Genomic DNA, 18,395 nt, shown 5'->3' on the forward strand with positions numbered 1-18,395 from the left:
GGGCTCATGCAGTGCTGGCCTTGCACTCCAGCAGTTTGAATGCTGACAACCTGCGTTGCGCGCGGGAAGGCATCGCGAGGCATGTGGCGATGCTGGCCGAAGGGCAGCTTGCTGTGTGACTCGAAGCCAGAGGGTGGAAGGAGGCAAGGGTTTACGTGCTTTCACTGGCAGAAGTGCTTCCTGCAGCAGACGGAACCTGTTTGGATCACTAGTCCAGTGAGGCGGAACCACCCTGCTCAAGCAGGGTGTTGTGTTCGTGATGGCTTTTTCTGGAGGGAGAGCTGCACCGAGGAAAATCAAGGGCTTGTGTACGGGGAGGCTTTTCCCTTCCCGCTGCGTGCTTTCACCCGCAGCAGCCGTGCTCAACATCCCCTGAGGTCCTGTTGGAGCAGCGTCAACACAGCGCTTGGGAGTGTCCTTGCATCTCATAGGAGCAAGCGGTTTGAACAGAAGCTCTCTCTGCTGTGCAATGTTCAGGCTTCCAAGAACAGGGCGAAAGGGAGAACATTAGACAGAAGAGCTCCCCAAGGCCTGCCTGGAATCTGCTGCTCTGCTCTCAAGACTGCCAGTGTCATCAGTGCTCAGGTAGGATGTGACCAGTTGAAAAAGTGGCTGCCACTACTTGAATTTGCTGTTCTGCTTCGATAGATTTTGAGGCGGCCTTGCACGGAACCCGAGTGGTGCTGCCTCTCTAGTGGCGTGGCTATGAGACCTTGCCTTGGAAATGCTTGCCTGTCTTGAAGAGAACTTTATGAGGTGCCAGCAGCTCTCCAGTTAGGGCTTTAGCATCTAGCCTTTTGTCATTGAAATTCAAGGGTTTTTTCCTTTTCCTATAATCCATGAGCAGGGTGAGCTGTCTCAGCATGTGCAGCAGGTGCTGGTGCTTATCCAGAGCTCACACGTGCGTATCTGACGCTCAGTTTTAGATTTGAGCACGTCGCAAGAGCTGCCAGGGATAGCGACAGTAGTTCTCTTTCATAAGAATCTCACATGGAAAATGTTAGCAGGGTTGGTGTCTCACAAGCACATACCTTGCTCGTAAGCAGAATGTTTTGGTCTGTCTCAGAGGACAAAGGCAAAATGAGACCTAGAAGGAAAACCAAAACTAGAGCTTGTCGCAAACCTCGGGAGACACCGGTTCTTTTTGAAGCGGTGTTAAACCATTGATTCCCACGACATATGTGCGAGATTCACAGCACACGCTGAATTTGTTCCCAGTTTCCTGGCTCTTGGGCACTTCTGCAGATGGAGTGGAATTGATTTTGGCGGCTAAATGAAGACAAAGTAAACTTTCCTTCCCCCCGTTTTGGATGAACAGTTACCGGGATTTACTCGTAGGGTGTATTTTTGCTTCTCTAAGAAAAGAGATGTCTCTAGCTGAACTCTTGTACGTATGTTTCTGTCTGGACATACCATGTACCCGCACTTGGGAGAGGCTGTCAGGAAACTCCCTGACAAAAAAGCCCGTGGCACCCACCTGACAGGGGTCTTGCGCTGAGGCAAGCGAAGCCTGCGCACGAATGAAGGGCCCTGCAAAGGCCTCAGTGTTTTAGGGGGGCGACAGGCTTCAGGGTGCTGGATGTTTGAGAGAGGCCTGATGTTTGCAGGGGAAGTTCGAAGGGCCGGGGGGACACGCTGAGCGCACATGCAGTTGTGCTTGCCAAGAGAGCGGGCTCTGTGGAGGCCTGTCCTGCTCGCGGTGGGAGGGGGCTGAGAAAGCGAATGGCATCAGTAGCGTCTGCGGAGTCCTCAGAACACACTGACATGGACCGTACCGGAGATGGGCCTGAAAGAGAAGAGCCAACCTTTGCACCTGCTGCACCCATCATGCCATGTACAACTGAAGTGCAGGAGGAGGCCTGGAGAGGAGTCAGTAAGAGCACAAATCTGGAAGGATCTGTCAGCAGAGAGGAGCATCAGGAAAACTTCAGATGGATACCAGGGAGCACGAGCTGTGCTCTGGCTCCAGCCCAGAAAACGGGTGCGTAGGAAAGTTTCGGGTCTCCTTTGTGTCTTTAGCAATGTTGCTGCTGGAGAGAGGGCCTCTCAGTCCCCTCTTTGCTCATGCAACGGAGAGATGGTTTCGGGGCAGCTCTTGAAACACTTCAGCGCCGGGTGGCTGCTGTTCGTGAGCACCGGAGGCTTTGGCCCTGTTCCGTCCTGGCTCCCCCTGGATCACAACTGGAGTAGTAACCTCAGTGGCGGCAGGAAAAGGATAAGGTCTTTGTTGGACCACAGCTCCCTTGAGAGGCGTGACTGCTTTTCTGCAGCCTTCCTCATCTGTACGAGACCAAATACCCGCGCTCCACACGTTCGTGCTCTTTTGTACTTGATGCCTTCTCTCGGGGCAGGTTCTTTTAACCCCAGAGTGTTTAGAGAAAAGGATAGGAACTGTTTAGCTTCTTACAAGAGGACAGTTTAAAAAACAAACTTAATTACAGGCTAAAAGAATGAAATTGAGCACCTGTCTAAATGTTTCTGAAGAATTCCATTGCTGTGTAATGGCTGAACCTATTAACTTATTAAATGACCAGGAAGTTGCAAACCTCATCTCATGTCTCACATCCTGCCTACCACGGTGTAAGAAGAGAAGCTCTGGCTTCTAAGAAGGCCAGACCTGGAGCTGCGGTGTTGCCACGGTCAGCCACTGTTTTTAGAAATAGATAGGTACATGGGTCTACAGTGCATGAGCCAAGGGCACGGCGGCTGCTGGCATCTTTATTGTATTTGTGTGGTTAATTTTATTTTGCATATTTAATAAATAAATTGGCACTGTATTTCACACTGAGCAGAGGAAAGCTGCTGCTGCAGCCTTCAGGCGCTGCCTGCTTCAAGGCAGGTACAGGGGAGATGTGTGCGCATCTCTGTGAAAGGGGGGGACAAGGGTGGGTGCTGTTTTCACACTGTCCTAGCGCCGTGCGGGGGACGCGACACAGGAAAAGGGCGGAGCTGCTGGAACGTGGCCCGGCCTCCGCTCCTGCCGCTAGAGGACGTCGCTGGGCGGGTGCTGGGGCGCGTGCGCCGCGCTGGGTGCCAGGGAGCATGCGCGGCACGGAGACCGTAGTGCGCGTGCACCAGAGGGAAACGGCAGTACGCATGCGCGCAACAGCCTTCTTTGGCGCATGCGCCGTGTGCTCTGGCGCCCTCACTGTCGCCCCCGGTGTCGGAAATTCGGAACTGCAGCGTAAGGGGCATGCGCATGCGCGTTCTGCCACCAGTGCGTCGCCGTTGGTCTGAAAGCCCCTGGCAACGGCAAGCGCGGGGGGGGGGGGGGAGGGGGGGGGTGACAAATTTGGCCGGCGTTTGGAGAAGCTGCCTTCGTTAGGATATCCATATCTTAATAAAGCACGGCCTTGAGCCCTTGGTGTTATTAACAAAAACACAAACAGCCTCTGCAACGCCCGGAACCTCTGGAGTTCGCCGAAGCTGAACGGGGAAGCTTGAAGAGGGGGAAGCCGCACCCCCACCCCCCCCGCATGCGCACAAGTCTCGGGACGGCGGGGGCCTATCTACGCATGCGCAAGAAGAGTGGGTGAATGCGCATGCGCACTACGGGTCGTCGTGAACTCTCCTGCCCCCTGGTGTGCAAAAAAGCGCAGTGCAGCATAGGACGGGCCGCGCATGCGCAGAGCTCCAGCGCTCTCTCTGCTGCCACCGCGTGTCCAACAACGCGCACTGCAAAGGGGAAGCGGCACCGCCGCTGCAGGGCGCTCCGCCGCGCGCCCTGCTGCCACCTGGTGACACAAAGTCGGTCCTGCAACGGTAAGGACCGCCGTACGAGCTGTGGCTCGCCAGGCTAAGTGATTCTCTCGCGTATACAAAGACCAGTAGTGCAAATGGCGCGTCGACGCTAGGCGTATTTTCCAGGTAGCAATCACAAGCAGACGTCATACATAAGCCTCTGGGAACACACACACACACACCAAAAAAAAAAAAAAAAAACTCAATGGAAAAATGCTAATTCAAGCCCGGTTTGAAGAAAATGGCTCTTTCATGATAGGTTGGGCATGTATATGTGTACGAGATGTCGATGCAGCGTGAACGTGGCACTGGGGGGGGGGAGAGTGGGGCGGGGCAGAGACCACAGCCCGCACCCGCCCGCCACAGACGCCGAAGGGACTGCAGTCTGTATGCGCAGCCCGGCTCTATGGAGCGGGGAAAACACGCGGGGACCGAACCCATCACTCAGCCGGCAAGCGAGTGCGCGTGCGCAGAGGAGGACAAGTACGGACCATGCGTAAAATTTAGCAGCACGCATGCGCACCCCTGAGCCTCAACCCCCGCCTTCCAGAGTATGCGCAGAAATCGCGAGCCAAAACGCATGCGTGCCACTGATATTCCAGGGCGCATGCGCAATACACTCATCCACTACGCTTTCAGTGCGCATGTGTAAAGCAGTCATCGTGAGGGCACATGCGCTGTCTTTAAGCCAACGACGCGCGTGCGCGGAGCAGCCACACCACTGCGCACGCGCACAAGTCGCCACTCAGAACGCATGCGCTCGACTAGGAGGCTATGGCGCATGCGCTCACTTTGTCGTTATACGCGCATGCGCCAGGGAAGACGGTGAGAACGCATGCGCTGAATTTAGCGAAGAAAAGCGCATGCGTTGCAGGAGGTTGCAATACGCATGCGCAAAAATAGTGAGGCCATACGCATGCGCCTCACTAATTTTCAATGGAGCATGCGCCGCACAAATGTGGAGGCGCATGCGCAATAGACTCGGCTGCTACGTGCTCACTGCGCATGCGCAGTATTGGCATGTGGCGAGCGCATGCGCTGTCCTTAGGCAGCTCTGCGCATGCGCGGGGCGACAACGCCACTACGCACGCGCAACAATCGCCATCCAGTACGCATGCGCTTCACCGGGAGGCTATAGCGCATGCGCACGTCTTAGTCCCCAAACTGCGCATGCGCTAAACTTAGGCTGGAAACGCGCATGCGCACCAATGAGGTCGATATGCGCGTGCGCAGAGAGACTCCCGCACGCATGCGCGGCACCAGACTCTAAAACGCATGCGCAGTAGAGCCGCTTTTAAGCTGTCAGTACGCATGCGCAATACAAATCATGGAGGAAGCGCATGCGCTGTCTTCCCATAACTGCGCATGTGCAGTACGGCAACTCCACTGCGCACGTGCAAAACAGCATGTGCAAAAACACCTACCACGCATGCGCCGAACTGAGCGGTTATGACGCATGCGTTCACCCCGTCTCCATATACGCATGTGCTGCAGAAGACGCCGAGAACGCATGTGCCAATTTTCGGGGCGGTGGGGCGCATGCGCATCATTGAGATAGCAATGCGCATGCGCAAAAAAAAGCCCGCCATTAGGTATGCGCGACCCTATTGCACATGCGCAAAAAGCTCGGTGTACAAAGACCAGCAGGGCACATGCGGTGATTCTGGACTCTATTGCGCATGTGCAAAAAAAAAAAAAAAAAAAAAAAAAAAAGCCCCCGGCGGGGCGGGGGCGCGGGAAATGGTGGCACCGCCCCAAGACACTCCCCCCGCCCAGGAACCGAGTAGCGTTTTCGGTGTTGGAAAAAAGCGTTCCAACGAAATAAGAAACGCGGCTCTCGTGGAACACTGCACGTAGCCGCTGCCCGCCTGTCCGCCGAGCCGGCTGCTGCGTTTGTCGCAGCTCTCTGCCATTTCGGAACGGGTCGCTGGCCGGGCTGCCCTCGCCGCCCCGTCCCGGCGCTCAGCGCGGGGCTTTTTCTCTCCGGCGCTCCCTGGCGGGACGCAGACGGACAGTGCTATCGCGGCGCCGCTCCGCAATAACTCCCATCCCACCTGGGGCGGCCCCGCGGCTCCTCGCTGCTCTATGCACAGTACCGGTCACCCCTAAAGAGTATTATGGGTCTAGCCAGCTGCCCGCGTATCTCACCCACTTTTTTATTTTATTTTTATTTTTTTAAGCAGGAGAGGGAAAAAGGAACACAAAGGGAAGAGAAAATAAAAAATAGAAAACAAGGTGCTGGTGAAGGGCCTTTTGGGAAAAGGGTTGTGCCAGTCTCGCCCCCAGTCGTTGCCAGGGTTTCCTCTCCGGCAGGATAAAGGGGCTGATGGCGCTGCCTCCACCTGACTGTCCCCTTTGTCCCTGTGCTCGGGCCAGGGCTCTGCCTGGCACTTTGGTGAGCTGCAGGTGGGGCTCTGCTGCCCGGGCTGCCCCAGCTGTCCCTGATGGGGCTCGTGGCCCTTCTCCCGTCCTGCTCGGTGACGGGCAGCAGCTGCGGGCCCTTGGGCCAGAATGAGTCACAGGTGGGACCGCGGGTTGATAAAGGGTGGCGGTGGGCGGGGGCATCCTGTGTATGGGCCGGCAGTTGAAGGAAGGTGGTGCTGGAGCCGCTCCGCAACCTGGACGCTGCTGCTGAGAAGCTGGTGCCGGAGGAGGTGAGCGGGGCCGGGGGTGCGCGCTCGGAGCTGGGGGTTCCCCCACCCCGTGCTGGGGGCCCTGGGCCGCTCATCCCGCTCGGGGCGCACCGTGACAGACGGAGCAGCTCCCCGGAACCGGGCAGGGCAGGACTCGAACCCGCGGTGGGCGAGAGCGGCAGCCCAGGCCATGGAGCGTGGGGAAAACGGGCGCGCGCCGGGGTTGGAGCGGTGGCGGGGAGGGAGCGTCTTAGATCATTGTCTACCAATTAAGAGTCTTTGTATTTACATCACTGGTTACTAGAATTATCGTCCGAACGGTGTCGGAACATCGGTACTGCGACTGGGAGGGTGGAGGTGCGCATGCGCAGAGCGTCGGGAGCGCTCTCTGCTGCCATCGCGTGTCCGATTACCGGTACTGCAAGAGGGAGGGGGAGGCGGCGCATGCGCAGACGGGAGGAGGGCAACGCGCCGCCCTTGGCGGAGCCGTCGCTCGGGGCAACGCGCCGCCATTGGGCACCTCCGCGCGCAGACGCGGCGGAAGGGGCGGGTCGCCGGAGGCGGAAGGGGAAGGGCGCATTCGCGCGGCCGGCTCCCGCTCCCCCTCCCGCTCCCGGGGTGGGTCGTGTTACCCACAGGGGGTCATTGGGGTAACGGGGGGCTGGTGTCGCCCACAGGGGGACATTGGGATCCTGCCTCTTCCAGTGTGAATGCGTCGCCGGGGGCAACGCGCCGCCATTGGCGGAGCCGTCGCCGGGGGCAACGCGCCGCCATTGGCGGAGCCGTCGCCGGGGGCAACGCGCCGCCATTGGCGGAGCCGTCGCCGGGGGCAACGCGCCGCCATTGGCGGAGCCGTCGCCGGGGGCAACGCGCCGCCATTGGCGGAGCCGTCGCCGGGGGCAACGCGCCGCCATTGGCGGAGCCGTCGCCGGGGGCAACGCGCCGCCATTGGCGGAGCCGTCGCCGGGGGCAACGCGCCGCCATTGGCGGAGCCGTCGCCGGGGGCAACGCGCCGCCATTGGCGGAGCCGTCGCCGGGGGCAACGCGCCGCCATTGGCGGAGCCGTCGCCGGGGGCAACGCGCCGCCATTGGCGGAGCCGTCGCCGGGGGCAACGCGCCGCCATTGGCGGAGCCGTCGCCGGGGGCAACGCGCCGCCATTGGCGGAGCCGTCGCCGGGGGCAACGCGCCGCCATTGGCGGAGCCGTCGCCGGGGGCAACGCGCCGCCATTGGCGGAGCCGTCGCCGGGGGCAACGCGCCGCCATTGGCGGAGCCGTCGCCGGGGGCAACGCGCCGCCATTGGCGGAGCCGTCGCCGGGGGCAACGCGCCGCCATTGGCGGAGCCGTCGCCGGGGGCAACGCGCCGCCATTGGCGGAGCCGTCGCCGGGGGCAACGCGCCGCCATTGGCGGAGCCGTCGCCGGGGGCAACGCGCCGCCATTGGCGGAGCCGTCGCCGGGGGCAACGCGCCGCCATTGGCGGAGCCGTCGCCGGGGGCAACGCGCCGCCATTGGCGGAGCCGTCGCCGGGGGCAACGCGCCGCCATTGGCGGAGCCGTCGCCGGGGGCAACGCGCCGCCATTGGCGGAGCCGTCGCCGGGGGCAACGCGCCGCCATTGGCGGAGCCGTCGCCGGGGGCAACGCGCCGCCATTGGCGGAGCCGTCGCCGGGGGCAACGCGCCGCCATTGGCGGAGCCGTCGCCGGGGGCAACGCGCCGCCATTGGCGGAGCCGTCGCCGGGGGCAACGCGCCGCCATTGGCGGAGCCGTCGCCGGGGGCAACGCGCCGCCATTGGCGGAGCCGTCGCCGGGGGCAACGCGCCGCCATTGGCGGAGCCGTCGCCGGGGGCAACGCGCCGCCATTGGCGGAGCCGTCGCCGGGGGCAACGCGCCGCGGAAGGGGCGGGTCGCCGGAAGCGGAAGCTGAGGGCGCAGGCGGCGGCAGCGATGGCGGCGCCTCCCGGTCGCGGGGACGCGGTTGGTGTCACCCGCAGGGGGACATTGGCGTAAGGAAGGGGGTTGGTGTCACCCGCAGGGGGACATTGGGACCCCCCCTTGCCCCAGCGCAGACCATGGAGCTGGGGCTGGAGCTGCCGGGTAGGAAACCGGGATCCGGGGGGGGGGGGGGAGTTAGTGGGGGGGAGGGATAATGCGGGGGCTTAATGAGGGGGGCCCGCTAATGAGGGAGGGTTAATGGGGGGGTTAATGAAGGGGCTCGTTAGCCGAGGGGACGGGGACACAGGGGGGTGGTGGGGACATGGGGGGGACACGGGGATCCAGGGGGAAATAGGGGGAACGTGGGGGCTTTGGGGGGCCGCGCATGTCCCTGTGTCACCTGCGTGTCCCTCCGTGTGTCTCTGTTTCCCTCTGTGTCCTTCCATGTGTCCCCATGTGTCATCTGTGTGTCCCCTGCATGTCCCTCAGTGTGTCCGTGTGTGTCCTTCCATGTCCCCTGTGTCCCCCCGTGTCCCTCCGTATCCCCTTTGTCCCTCAGTGTCCCCTCCGTGTGTCCCCGTGTCCGTCAGTGTGTCCCCGTGTGTCTTTCCACGTCCCCTCCATGTGTCCCCTCCATGTGTCCCCTCCATGTGTCCCCTCCATGTGTCCCCTCCATGTGTCCCCCCATGTCCTCCCGTGTCCCCCCATGTCCCCAGTGTCCCTCATATCTCTCCGTGCCCCCCTGTAGGAGGTCGGCCGGAGTCAGGACGCCCCCTCGATGGCAGTTAAAGGATCCTGCTCGTTTATTAGCTCGCATGCAGCACGTTTATATGATTGTGGCAGTTAGTGACGTCACTGCGCAGGCTCCTGATTGGCTGACAATGATGTAACCGAGACCCTTCCAGCTCCCCTGGCTTGTTCAGCTCCTCCTTTCAGTTCAACAGCTCTTTTATTTGCTCTGGCCTTGGCCTGCTTCCTTATCCCCTAGCCAGCGTTCCTGTTGTGCTTCCACTGCGACCTGAAAGCCGGGATTGAGCAGCCCTGCTGGGCAGCCCTGGCCGCGGCTCTCTGCCCATTCCTCTCTAACTGCCCCTTTTTCCTTTTGCAGCAGCCAGGCCTGATTGGGAGCAGAGAATCCCTCGCAGCGGACGCCGCTTCCCGGCTCCTGGATCCTCCGTCCGGCCGCGGCGACCCAGGATCTCCCACCCGTCGCAGCAACTTTCCTGCCATTTGGTCCCCTGCCGTCGGGTCCCAACGTTCCTGCCGTCGGGTCCCTGTTCGGGCGCCGGCTGTTGGCCCAGCGCAGGATAACTGCACGGCCTTTCCGGGAGCCGAGCCGGATCGCAGGACACCGACTCAACATGAGGTCAGGTCTCGCTCCGGTTGTTACCGACGTGCACGGATATTGATCCCTACAAGCAGCTGAGGGGTTTCCGGGCTCGTTCTGATTGGTTGCCAGGAGCTTTGCTAGGTCCCAACTGCACAGGCTCTTCTCAGCTCTGCAGATCCTCAGCACAGCATTTCCCTACAGCCCCCCGTATCGGAGGCCGGGAGCCTCAGAGACCCCCATAGCAGAGGCTGGGAGGCTCCCAGCCCCCCATAGGAGAGGCTCTAGGTCCCCATATCGGAGACCAGGAGACTCAGAGACCCCCATATCAGAGTCCAGGAGGACTGCCCCCCGCTTAGCGGACTCCAGGAGGCTCCAGGCCCCCCATAGGAGAGGTTCAGAGACCCCCACAGAGGAGGCTGGGAGACTTCCAGACTCCAATGGTGGAGGCCAGGAGGCTCGGAGGCTCCTGTATGAGAGGCCAGGAGGCTCCCAGCCCCCCATATCCGAGTCCAGGAGGCTCAGACCCACATAGAGAAGGCTTGGACACTCAGAGGCCACTATATGAGAGGCCAGGAGGCTGAGAGATGCCTGTAGTGGAGTCCACGAGGCTCAGAGACCCCCATAGAGGAGGCTGGGAGGCTCCCAGACTCCCATAGGAGAGGCTCAGAGGACGCCATGGAGGAGTCCAGGAGGCTCAGAGACCCTATAGATGAGGCCGGGAGGCTCCCCGTGCCCCATATCGGAGTCCAGGACACTCAGAGGCCCCCATAGAGAAGGATGGAAGGCTCAGACACCCCCGTATGAGAAGCCAGGAGGCTCAGAGGCCCCCATAGAGGAGGCTGGGAGGCTGCCAGACCCCCATAGGAGAGGCTCAGAGACCCCCATATCAGAGACCGGGAGGCACCAGGGTCCCCCATATCAAAGGCCGTGAGACTCAGAGGACCCCATAGAGGAGGCCGGGAGGCTCCCAGCTCCACATATCCGAGTCCAGGAGACTCAGAGGCACCCATATCGGAGGCCAGGAGGCTCCAGGGCCCCCAGTATCGGAGGCTGGGAGGCTCAGATGCCCCCCATGTCGGAGGACAGGAGGACCAAGGGCCCCGTAGCGGAGTCCAGGAGGCTCCAGGTCCCGCATAGGAGAGACTCTGAGACCCCCATAGAGGAGGCCAGGAGGCTCACAGACCCCCACAGAGGAGGTTGCGAGGCTCTAGGTCCCCATAACGGAGGCTCCCAGACCCCCATAGCGGAGGCCAGGAGGCTCAGAGGCTCCTGTATGAGAGGCCAGGAGGCTCCCAGTCCCCCGTATCAGAGGCTGGGAGGCTCAGAGGCCCCCCGTAGGAGAGGCTCAGAGGCCCCCATGGAGGAGACTGGGAGGGTCAGAGACCCCCATATGAGAAGCCAGGAGGCTCAGAGGCACCCATAGTGCAGGCCAGGAGACTCCCAGCTCCCCATAGCGGAGTCCAGGAGGCTCAGAGGCCCCAATATGAGAGGCCAGGAGGCTCCCAGCTCCCCATATTGGAGGCCAGAAGGCTCCAGGGCTCCCCGTATTGGAGGCCAGGAGGCTCATAGGCCCCCATATCGGAGGCCAGGAGGCTCCTAGCTCCCCATATCCGATTCCAGGAGGCTCAGTTTCCCTTAAAGAAGGCTGGGACAGTCATAGGCCCCTATATGAGAGGCCAGGAGGCTGAAAGACGTCCATAGTGGAGTCCAGGAGGCTCAGAGGCCCCCACAGAGGAGGCCTAGAGGCTCCCAGACCCCCATAGAGGAGGTCAAGAGGCTCCAGGCCCCCCATATCAGAGTCGAGGAGGCTCCCAGTCCTCATATCAGAGGCCAGGATGCTCAGAGGCTCCCACAGAGTAGGTCGGGAGGCTTCTAGACCCCCATAGGAGAGGCTCAGAGGCCCCCATAGACGAGGCTGGGAAGCTCAGAGACCTGCCATAGCAGAGGCCCGGAGGCTCCCAGACCCCCATAGGAGAGGCTCAGAGGTCCCCATAGAGGAGGCCGGGAGGCTCCCAGCTCCACATATCCGAGTCCAGCAGGCTCAGAGGCCCCCATACGAGAAGCTAGGAGGCTCCCAGTTTCCCATAGTGGAGGGCAGGAAGCTCCAGGGCCCCCAGTATGGGAGGCCGGGAGGCTCCCAGTCCCCCATAGGAGAGGCTCTAGGTCCCCATATCAGAGGCTGGGAGGCCCCAGGGCCCCCATAGCGGAGGCCAGGAGGCTCAGAAGCCCCCACAGAGGAGTTCCAGAGGCTCTAGGTCCCCATAATGGAGGCTCCCAGACCCCCATGGTGGAGGCCAGAAGGCTCAGAGGCTCCTGTATGAGAGGCCAGGAGGCTCCCAGTCCCCCATATCAGAGGCTGGGAGGCTCAGAGGACCCCATATGAGAAGCCAGGAGGCTCAGAGGCCCCCATATGAGAGGCCCGGAGGCTCCCAGTTTCCCGTAGTGGAGGCCAGGAGGCTCCAGGGCCCCCCATATCGGATGCCGGGAGGCTCCCAGTTGTGCACAGAGGAGGCCGGGAGGCTCAGAGGCCCTTGTAGATGAGGCTGGGAAGCTCCCAGACCCCCATAGGGAAGGATGGGAGGCTCAGGGGCCCCATATTGGAGGCTAGGAGGCCCGCATATCGAAGGCCGGGAGGCTCAGAGGCCCCCATAGAGGAGATCAGGAGGCTCCCAGCTCCCCATATCTGAGTCCAGGAGATTCAGACACACCCATATTGGAGGCCAGAAGGCTCCAGGGCCCCCCATATCGGAGGCCGGGAGGCTCAGGTCCCCATAAAGAAGGCTGGGACAGCCAGGAGGCTGAAAGACGTCCATAGTGGAGTCCAGGAGGCTCAGAGGCCCCCACAGAGGAGGCTGGGCGGCTCCCTACCCAAATAGGAGAGGCTCAGAGTCCACCATGTCAGAGGCCGGGAGGCTCAGAGGCCGCCGTAGAGGAGGCCAGGAGGCTCCCAGCTCCCCATATCTGAGTCCAGGAGGCTCAGAGCCTCAGAGGAGGCTCACAGTTCACTAGGACCCCCTATAGCCCCCAGAGAGCCTCCTAGAGCTCCCATAGGACGCCCTAGAGCTCCCCTAGGGCCCCCTATAGCCCCCATAGGACCACCTAGAGCTCCCCTAGGGCCCCCTATAACCACCATAGGACCCCATAGAGTCCCCATAGGGCCCCCTAGAGCTCCCCTAGGACCCCCTATAGCTCCCATGGGGCTCCCTAGAGCTCCATGGGACGCCCTAGAGCTCCCCTAGGGCCCCCTATAACCACCATAGGACCCTCTATAGCCCCCATAGGATCCCCTAGAGATCCCCTAGGACCCCCTATAAGCCCCATAGGACCCCCTAGAGCCCCCATAGGAACCCCTAGAGCTCCTATAAACCCCCTAAACCTCCTCTATGACCCTCTATAGTCCCCATAGGATGCCCTAGAGCTCCCATAGGGCCACCTATAACCACCATAGGACCCACTATAGCCCCCATAGGGCCCCCTAGCGCCCACACAGGACCCCCAGAGCTCCCTAGGACCCCCTTATAACCACCATAGGATGCCCTATAGCCCCCATAGGGCCCCCTAGAGCTCCCCTAGGGCCCCCTAGAGCTCCCCTAGGGCCCCCTACAGCGCCGACAGGACCCCCTAGAGCTCTCATAGGGCCCCCTATAGCCCCCACTGGACCCCCAGAGCGCCACTAGGAGCCCCTATAGCCCCCATAGGACCCCCTAGAGCTCCATAGGACGCCCTAGAGCTCCCCTAGGACACCCTTTAACCCCCATGGGGCTCCCTAGAGCTCTCACGCGACCCCCATAGAGTCCCCATAGGAACCCCTAGAGCTCCTATAGCCCCCCTAGACCTCCTATAGGACCCTCTACAGTGCCCATAGGATGCCCTACAGCTCCCATAGGGTCCCCTATAACCACCATAGGACCCCCTATAGCCCGCATAGGGCCCCCTAGAGCCCCCACAGGACCCCCAGAGCTCCCCTAGGAGCCACTATAGCCCCCAGAGAGCCTCCTAGAGCTCCCATAGGACGCCCTAGAGCTCCCCTATGTCCCCCTATAACCACCATAGGACCCTCTATAGCCCCCATAGGACCCTGTAGAGCTCCTATAGACACCCTAGAGCTCCTACAGGACCCCCTGTAGTCCCCATAGGATGCCCTAGAGCTCCCATAGGGCACACTATAACCACCATAGGACCCCCCTATAGCCCCCCTAGCACCCCCAGAGCTCCCATACGACCCCCTAGAGCTCCACTAGGAGCCCCAGAGCTCCCAAAGAACCCCCTATAGCCCCCATAGGGGCCCTTAGAGCTCCCTTAGGGCCCCCGATAACCACCAAAGGACACTCCATAGCCCCCATAGGACCCCTTAGACCTCTCATAGTACCCCGTATAGCTCCCATAGGAACTCCTACAGCTCCTATTGCCCCCCTAGGGCTCCTATAGGATCCCCTATATTCCCCATAGAATGCCCTAGAGCTCCCATAGGGCCACCTATAACCTCCTTAGGACCCCTAAGAGCCCCCATAGGGCTGCTTAGAGGCCCCACAGGACCCCCAGAGCTCCCCTAGGACCCCCTATAACCACCATAGGACCCCGTATAGGCCCCATAGGACCACCTAGAGCTCCCCTAGGGCCCCCTGTAGCTCCCCTAGGACACCGGATAGGCCCCATAGGGCCCCCTAGAGCCCCCATAGGAACCCCTAGGGCTCTTATTGCCCCCCTAGAGCTCCTATAGGATCTGCTATATTCCCCATAGAATGCCCTAGAACTCCCATAGGGACCCCTATAACCATCATAGGACCGCTTATTGTCCCCTTAGGGCCCCATTGAGCTCCTATAGGAACCCCTAGAGCTCCCATAGGAACCCCTAGAACTTCATGGGACGCCCTAGAGCTCCCCTAGAGCCCCCTATAGCCCCCATAGGACCCCCTATAGCCCCCATAGGACCCCCTATAGCCCCCATAGGACCCCCTATAGCCCCCATAGGACCCCCTATAGCCCCCATAGGACCCCCTAGAGCTCCCCTAGGACCCACTATAACCCTCATAGGGCCCCCTAGAGCTCCCCTAGGACCCCCAGAGCTCCCCTAGGACCCCCTATAGCCCCTATTCGGCCCTCTAGAGCTCCCCTAGGGCCCCCTATAGCCCCCAGAGAGCCTCCTAGAGCTCCCATAGGACCCCCTATTTTCCCCCATAGGAACCCCTAGAGGTCTTATGGCCCCCTAGAGCTCCTATAGAATCCCCTATAGTCCCCATAGGATGCCCTAGAGCTCCCATAGGGCCACCTATAACCACCATAGGACCCCTAAGAGCCCCCATAGGACCCCCTAGAGACCCCACAGGACCCCCAGAGCTCCCCTAGGACCCCCTGTAACCACCATAGGACCCCGTATAGGCCCCATAGGGCCACCTAGAGCTCCTATAGCCTTCCTAGAGCTCCTATAGGACTCCCTATAGTCCCCATAGGATGTCCTCTAGCCAACATATGGCACCCTAGAGCTCCCCATAGGACCCCGTAGAGCTCCCCATAGGACCCCCTAGAGCTCCTATAGCCCCCCTAAACCTCCTATATGACCCTCTATAGTCCCCATAGGATGCTCAAGAGCTCCTATAGGGTCCCCTATCACCACCATAGGACCCCCTATAGCCCGCATAGGGCCCCCTAGAACCCCCAAAGGACCCCCAGAGCTCCCCTAGGACCCCCTATAGCCCCCATAGGGCCTCCCAGAGCTCCCATAGGACGCCCTAGAGCTCCCCTAGGGCCCCCTATAACCACCATAGGATACCCTATAGCCCCCATAGGGCCCCCTAGAAATCCCGTAGAACCCCCAGAGCTCCCCTAGAACCCCCATAGCCCCCATAGGGCCCCCTAGAAATCCCCTAGAAACCCCTAGAGCTCCCCTAGGGCCCCCTATAGCCCCCAGAGAGCCTCCTAGAGCTCCCATAGGACCCCCTATTTTCCCCCATAGGAACCCCTAGAGCTCTTATGGCCCCCTAGAGCTCCTATAGAATCCCCTAGAGTCCCCATAGGATGCCCTAGAGCTCCCATAGGGCCACCTATAACCACCATAGGACCCCTAAGAGCCCCCATAGGACCCCCTAGAGACCCCACAGGACCCCCAGAGCTCCCCTAGGACCCCCTGTAACCACCATAGGACCCCGTATAGGCCCCATAGGGCCACCTAGAGCTCCTATAGCCTTCCTAGAGCTCCTATAGGACTCCCTATAGTCCCCATAGGATGTCCTCTAGCCAACATATGGCACCCTAGAGCTCCCCATAGGACCCCGTAGAGCTCCCCATAGGACCCCCTAGCGCTCCTATAGCCCCCCTAAACCTCCTATATGACCCTCTATAGTCCCCATAGGATGCTCAAGAGCTCCTATAGGGTCCCCTATCACCACCATAGGACCCCCTATAGCCCGCATAGGGCCCCCTAGAACCCCCAAAGGACCCCCAGAGCTCCCCTAGGACCCCCTATAGCCCCCATAGGGCCTCCCAGAGCTCCCATAGGACGCCCTAGAGCTCCCCTAGGGCCCCCTATAACCACCATAGGATACCCTATAGCCCCCATAGGGCCCCCTAGAAATCCCGTAGAACCCCCAGAGCTCCCCTAGAACCCCCATAGCCCCCATAGGGCCCCCTAGAAATCCCCTAGAAACCCCTAGAGCTCCCCTAGGGCCCCCTATAACCACCATGGGACCCTCTATAGCCCCCCTAGGACCCACTAGAGCTTCGATTGGACCCCCTAGAGCTCCTATAGGACCCCCGATAGACCCCATAGGATGCCCTAGAGCGCCCATAGGGCCCCTAGAGCTCCCATAGGACCACCTATAGCCCCGATGGGACCCCCTAGAGCTTCTATAGGATTCTCTATAGTCCCCATAGGATGCCCTAGAGCTCCCATAGGGCCCCCTAGAGCCCCCACAGGACCCCCAGAGCTCCCCTAGGATCCCATATAGCCCCCATAGGGCCCCCTAGAGCTCCCATATGACCCCCAGAGCTCCCCTAGGACCCCCTATAACCCCCATAGGGCCCCCTAGAGGTCACACAGGACCCCCAGAGCTCCCCTAGGATCCCATATAGCCCCCATAGGGCCCCCTAGAGCTCCCATATGACCCCCAGAGCTCCCCTAGGACCCCCTATAGCCCCCATAGGACCCCCTAGAGCCCCCATAGCACCCCCTAGAGCTCACCTAGGACCCGCTATAACCCTCATAGGGCCCCGTAGAGCCCCCACAGGACCCCCAGAGCTCCCCTAGGACCCTCTATAACTCCCATAGGGCCCCCTAGAACTCCCATAGGACCCCCTAGAGTCCCATAGGACCCCCTCGAGCTCCTAAAGCCCCCCTAGAGCTTCTATAGGATCCCCTATAGTCCCCATAGGATGCCCGTGAGCTCCCATAGGGCCACCTATAACCACCATAGGACCCCTAAGAGCCCCCATAGGGCCCCCTAGAGGCCCAACAGGAGCCCCAGAGCTGCCCTAGGACCCCCTATAACCACCATTGGAACCCATATAAGCCCCATAGGACCTCCTAGAGCTCCTATAGGACTCCCTATAGTCCCCATAGGATGCCCTATAGCCCCCCTAGGGCCCCCTGGAGCCCCCCTAGGACCCCCAATAGCCCCCCTAGGACCCCCAATAGCCCCCCTAGGACCCCGTAGAACTCCCCTAGGACCCCGTAGAACTCCCCTAGGACCCCGTAGAACTCCCCTAGGACCCCGTAGAGCCCCCATAGGACTCCCAAGAACTCCTATAGGACCCCGTATAACCCTCATAGGGCCTCCTAGAGCTCCCATAGGGCCCCCTATAGCCCCCACTGGACCCCCAGAGCTCCCATAGAACCCCGTAAAGCCCCCATAGGACCCCCTAGAGCTCCACGGGACGCCGTAGAGCTCCCCTAGGACCCCCTATAACCCCCATAGGACCCCGTAGAGCCCCCGTGGGACCCCCTCGAGCCCCCTTATGACCTCCTAGAGCTTCTTTAGCCCCCCTAGACCTCCTATAGGACCCGCTATAGCCCCCATAGGACCCCCAGAGCTCCTTTAGACCCCCTAGAGCTCCTATAGGATCCCCTATAGCCCCCATAGGACCACCTAGAGCTCCCCTAGGGCCCCCTATAACCACCATAGGATGCCCTATAGCCCCCATAGTACCCCCTAGAGCTCCTATAGGACCCCCTATAGTCCCCATAGGTTGCCCTATAGCGCCCATATGGCCCCCTAGAGCTCCCCTAGGACCCCCTATAGCCCCCATCGGGCCCCCTAGAGCTCCCTTAGGGCCCCCTATAGCCACCATAGGGCCGCCTAGAGACCCCACGGGATCCCCAGAGCTCCCCTACGAGCCCCTATAGCCCCCAGAGAGCCTCCTAGAGCTCCCCTAGAGCCCCCTAAAACCACCATAGGATGCCCTATAGCCCCCATAGGGCCCTCTAGAGTTCCCCTAGGACCCCCTATAGCCCGCATAGGACACCCTATAACCCCCCTAGGGCCCCCTACAGCTCCCATAGGACCCCCTAGAGCCCCCCTAGGACCCCCTAGAGCTTCTATAGCCCCCCTAGACCTCCTATAGGACCCTCTATAGTGCCCATAGGATGCCCTAGAGCGCCCATAGGGTCCCCTATAACTTCCATAGGACTCCCTATAGCCCCGATAGAACCCCCTAGAGCTTCTATAGGATTCTCTATAGTCCCCATAGGATGTCCTAGAGTTCCCATAGGGCCCCATAGAGCCCCCACAGGACCCCCAGAGCTCCCTTAGGACCCCATATAGTCCC

This window comes from Tinamus guttatus, unplaced genomic scaffold (genome assembly GCF_059628265.1).
Source record: "Tinamus guttatus ecotype Peru unplaced genomic scaffold, ASM5962826v1 Tinamus_guttatus_pri_ptg000515l, whole genome shotgun sequence".
Lineage (NCBI taxonomy): Eukaryota > Metazoa > Chordata > Aves > Tinamiformes > Tinamidae > Tinamus > Tinamus guttatus.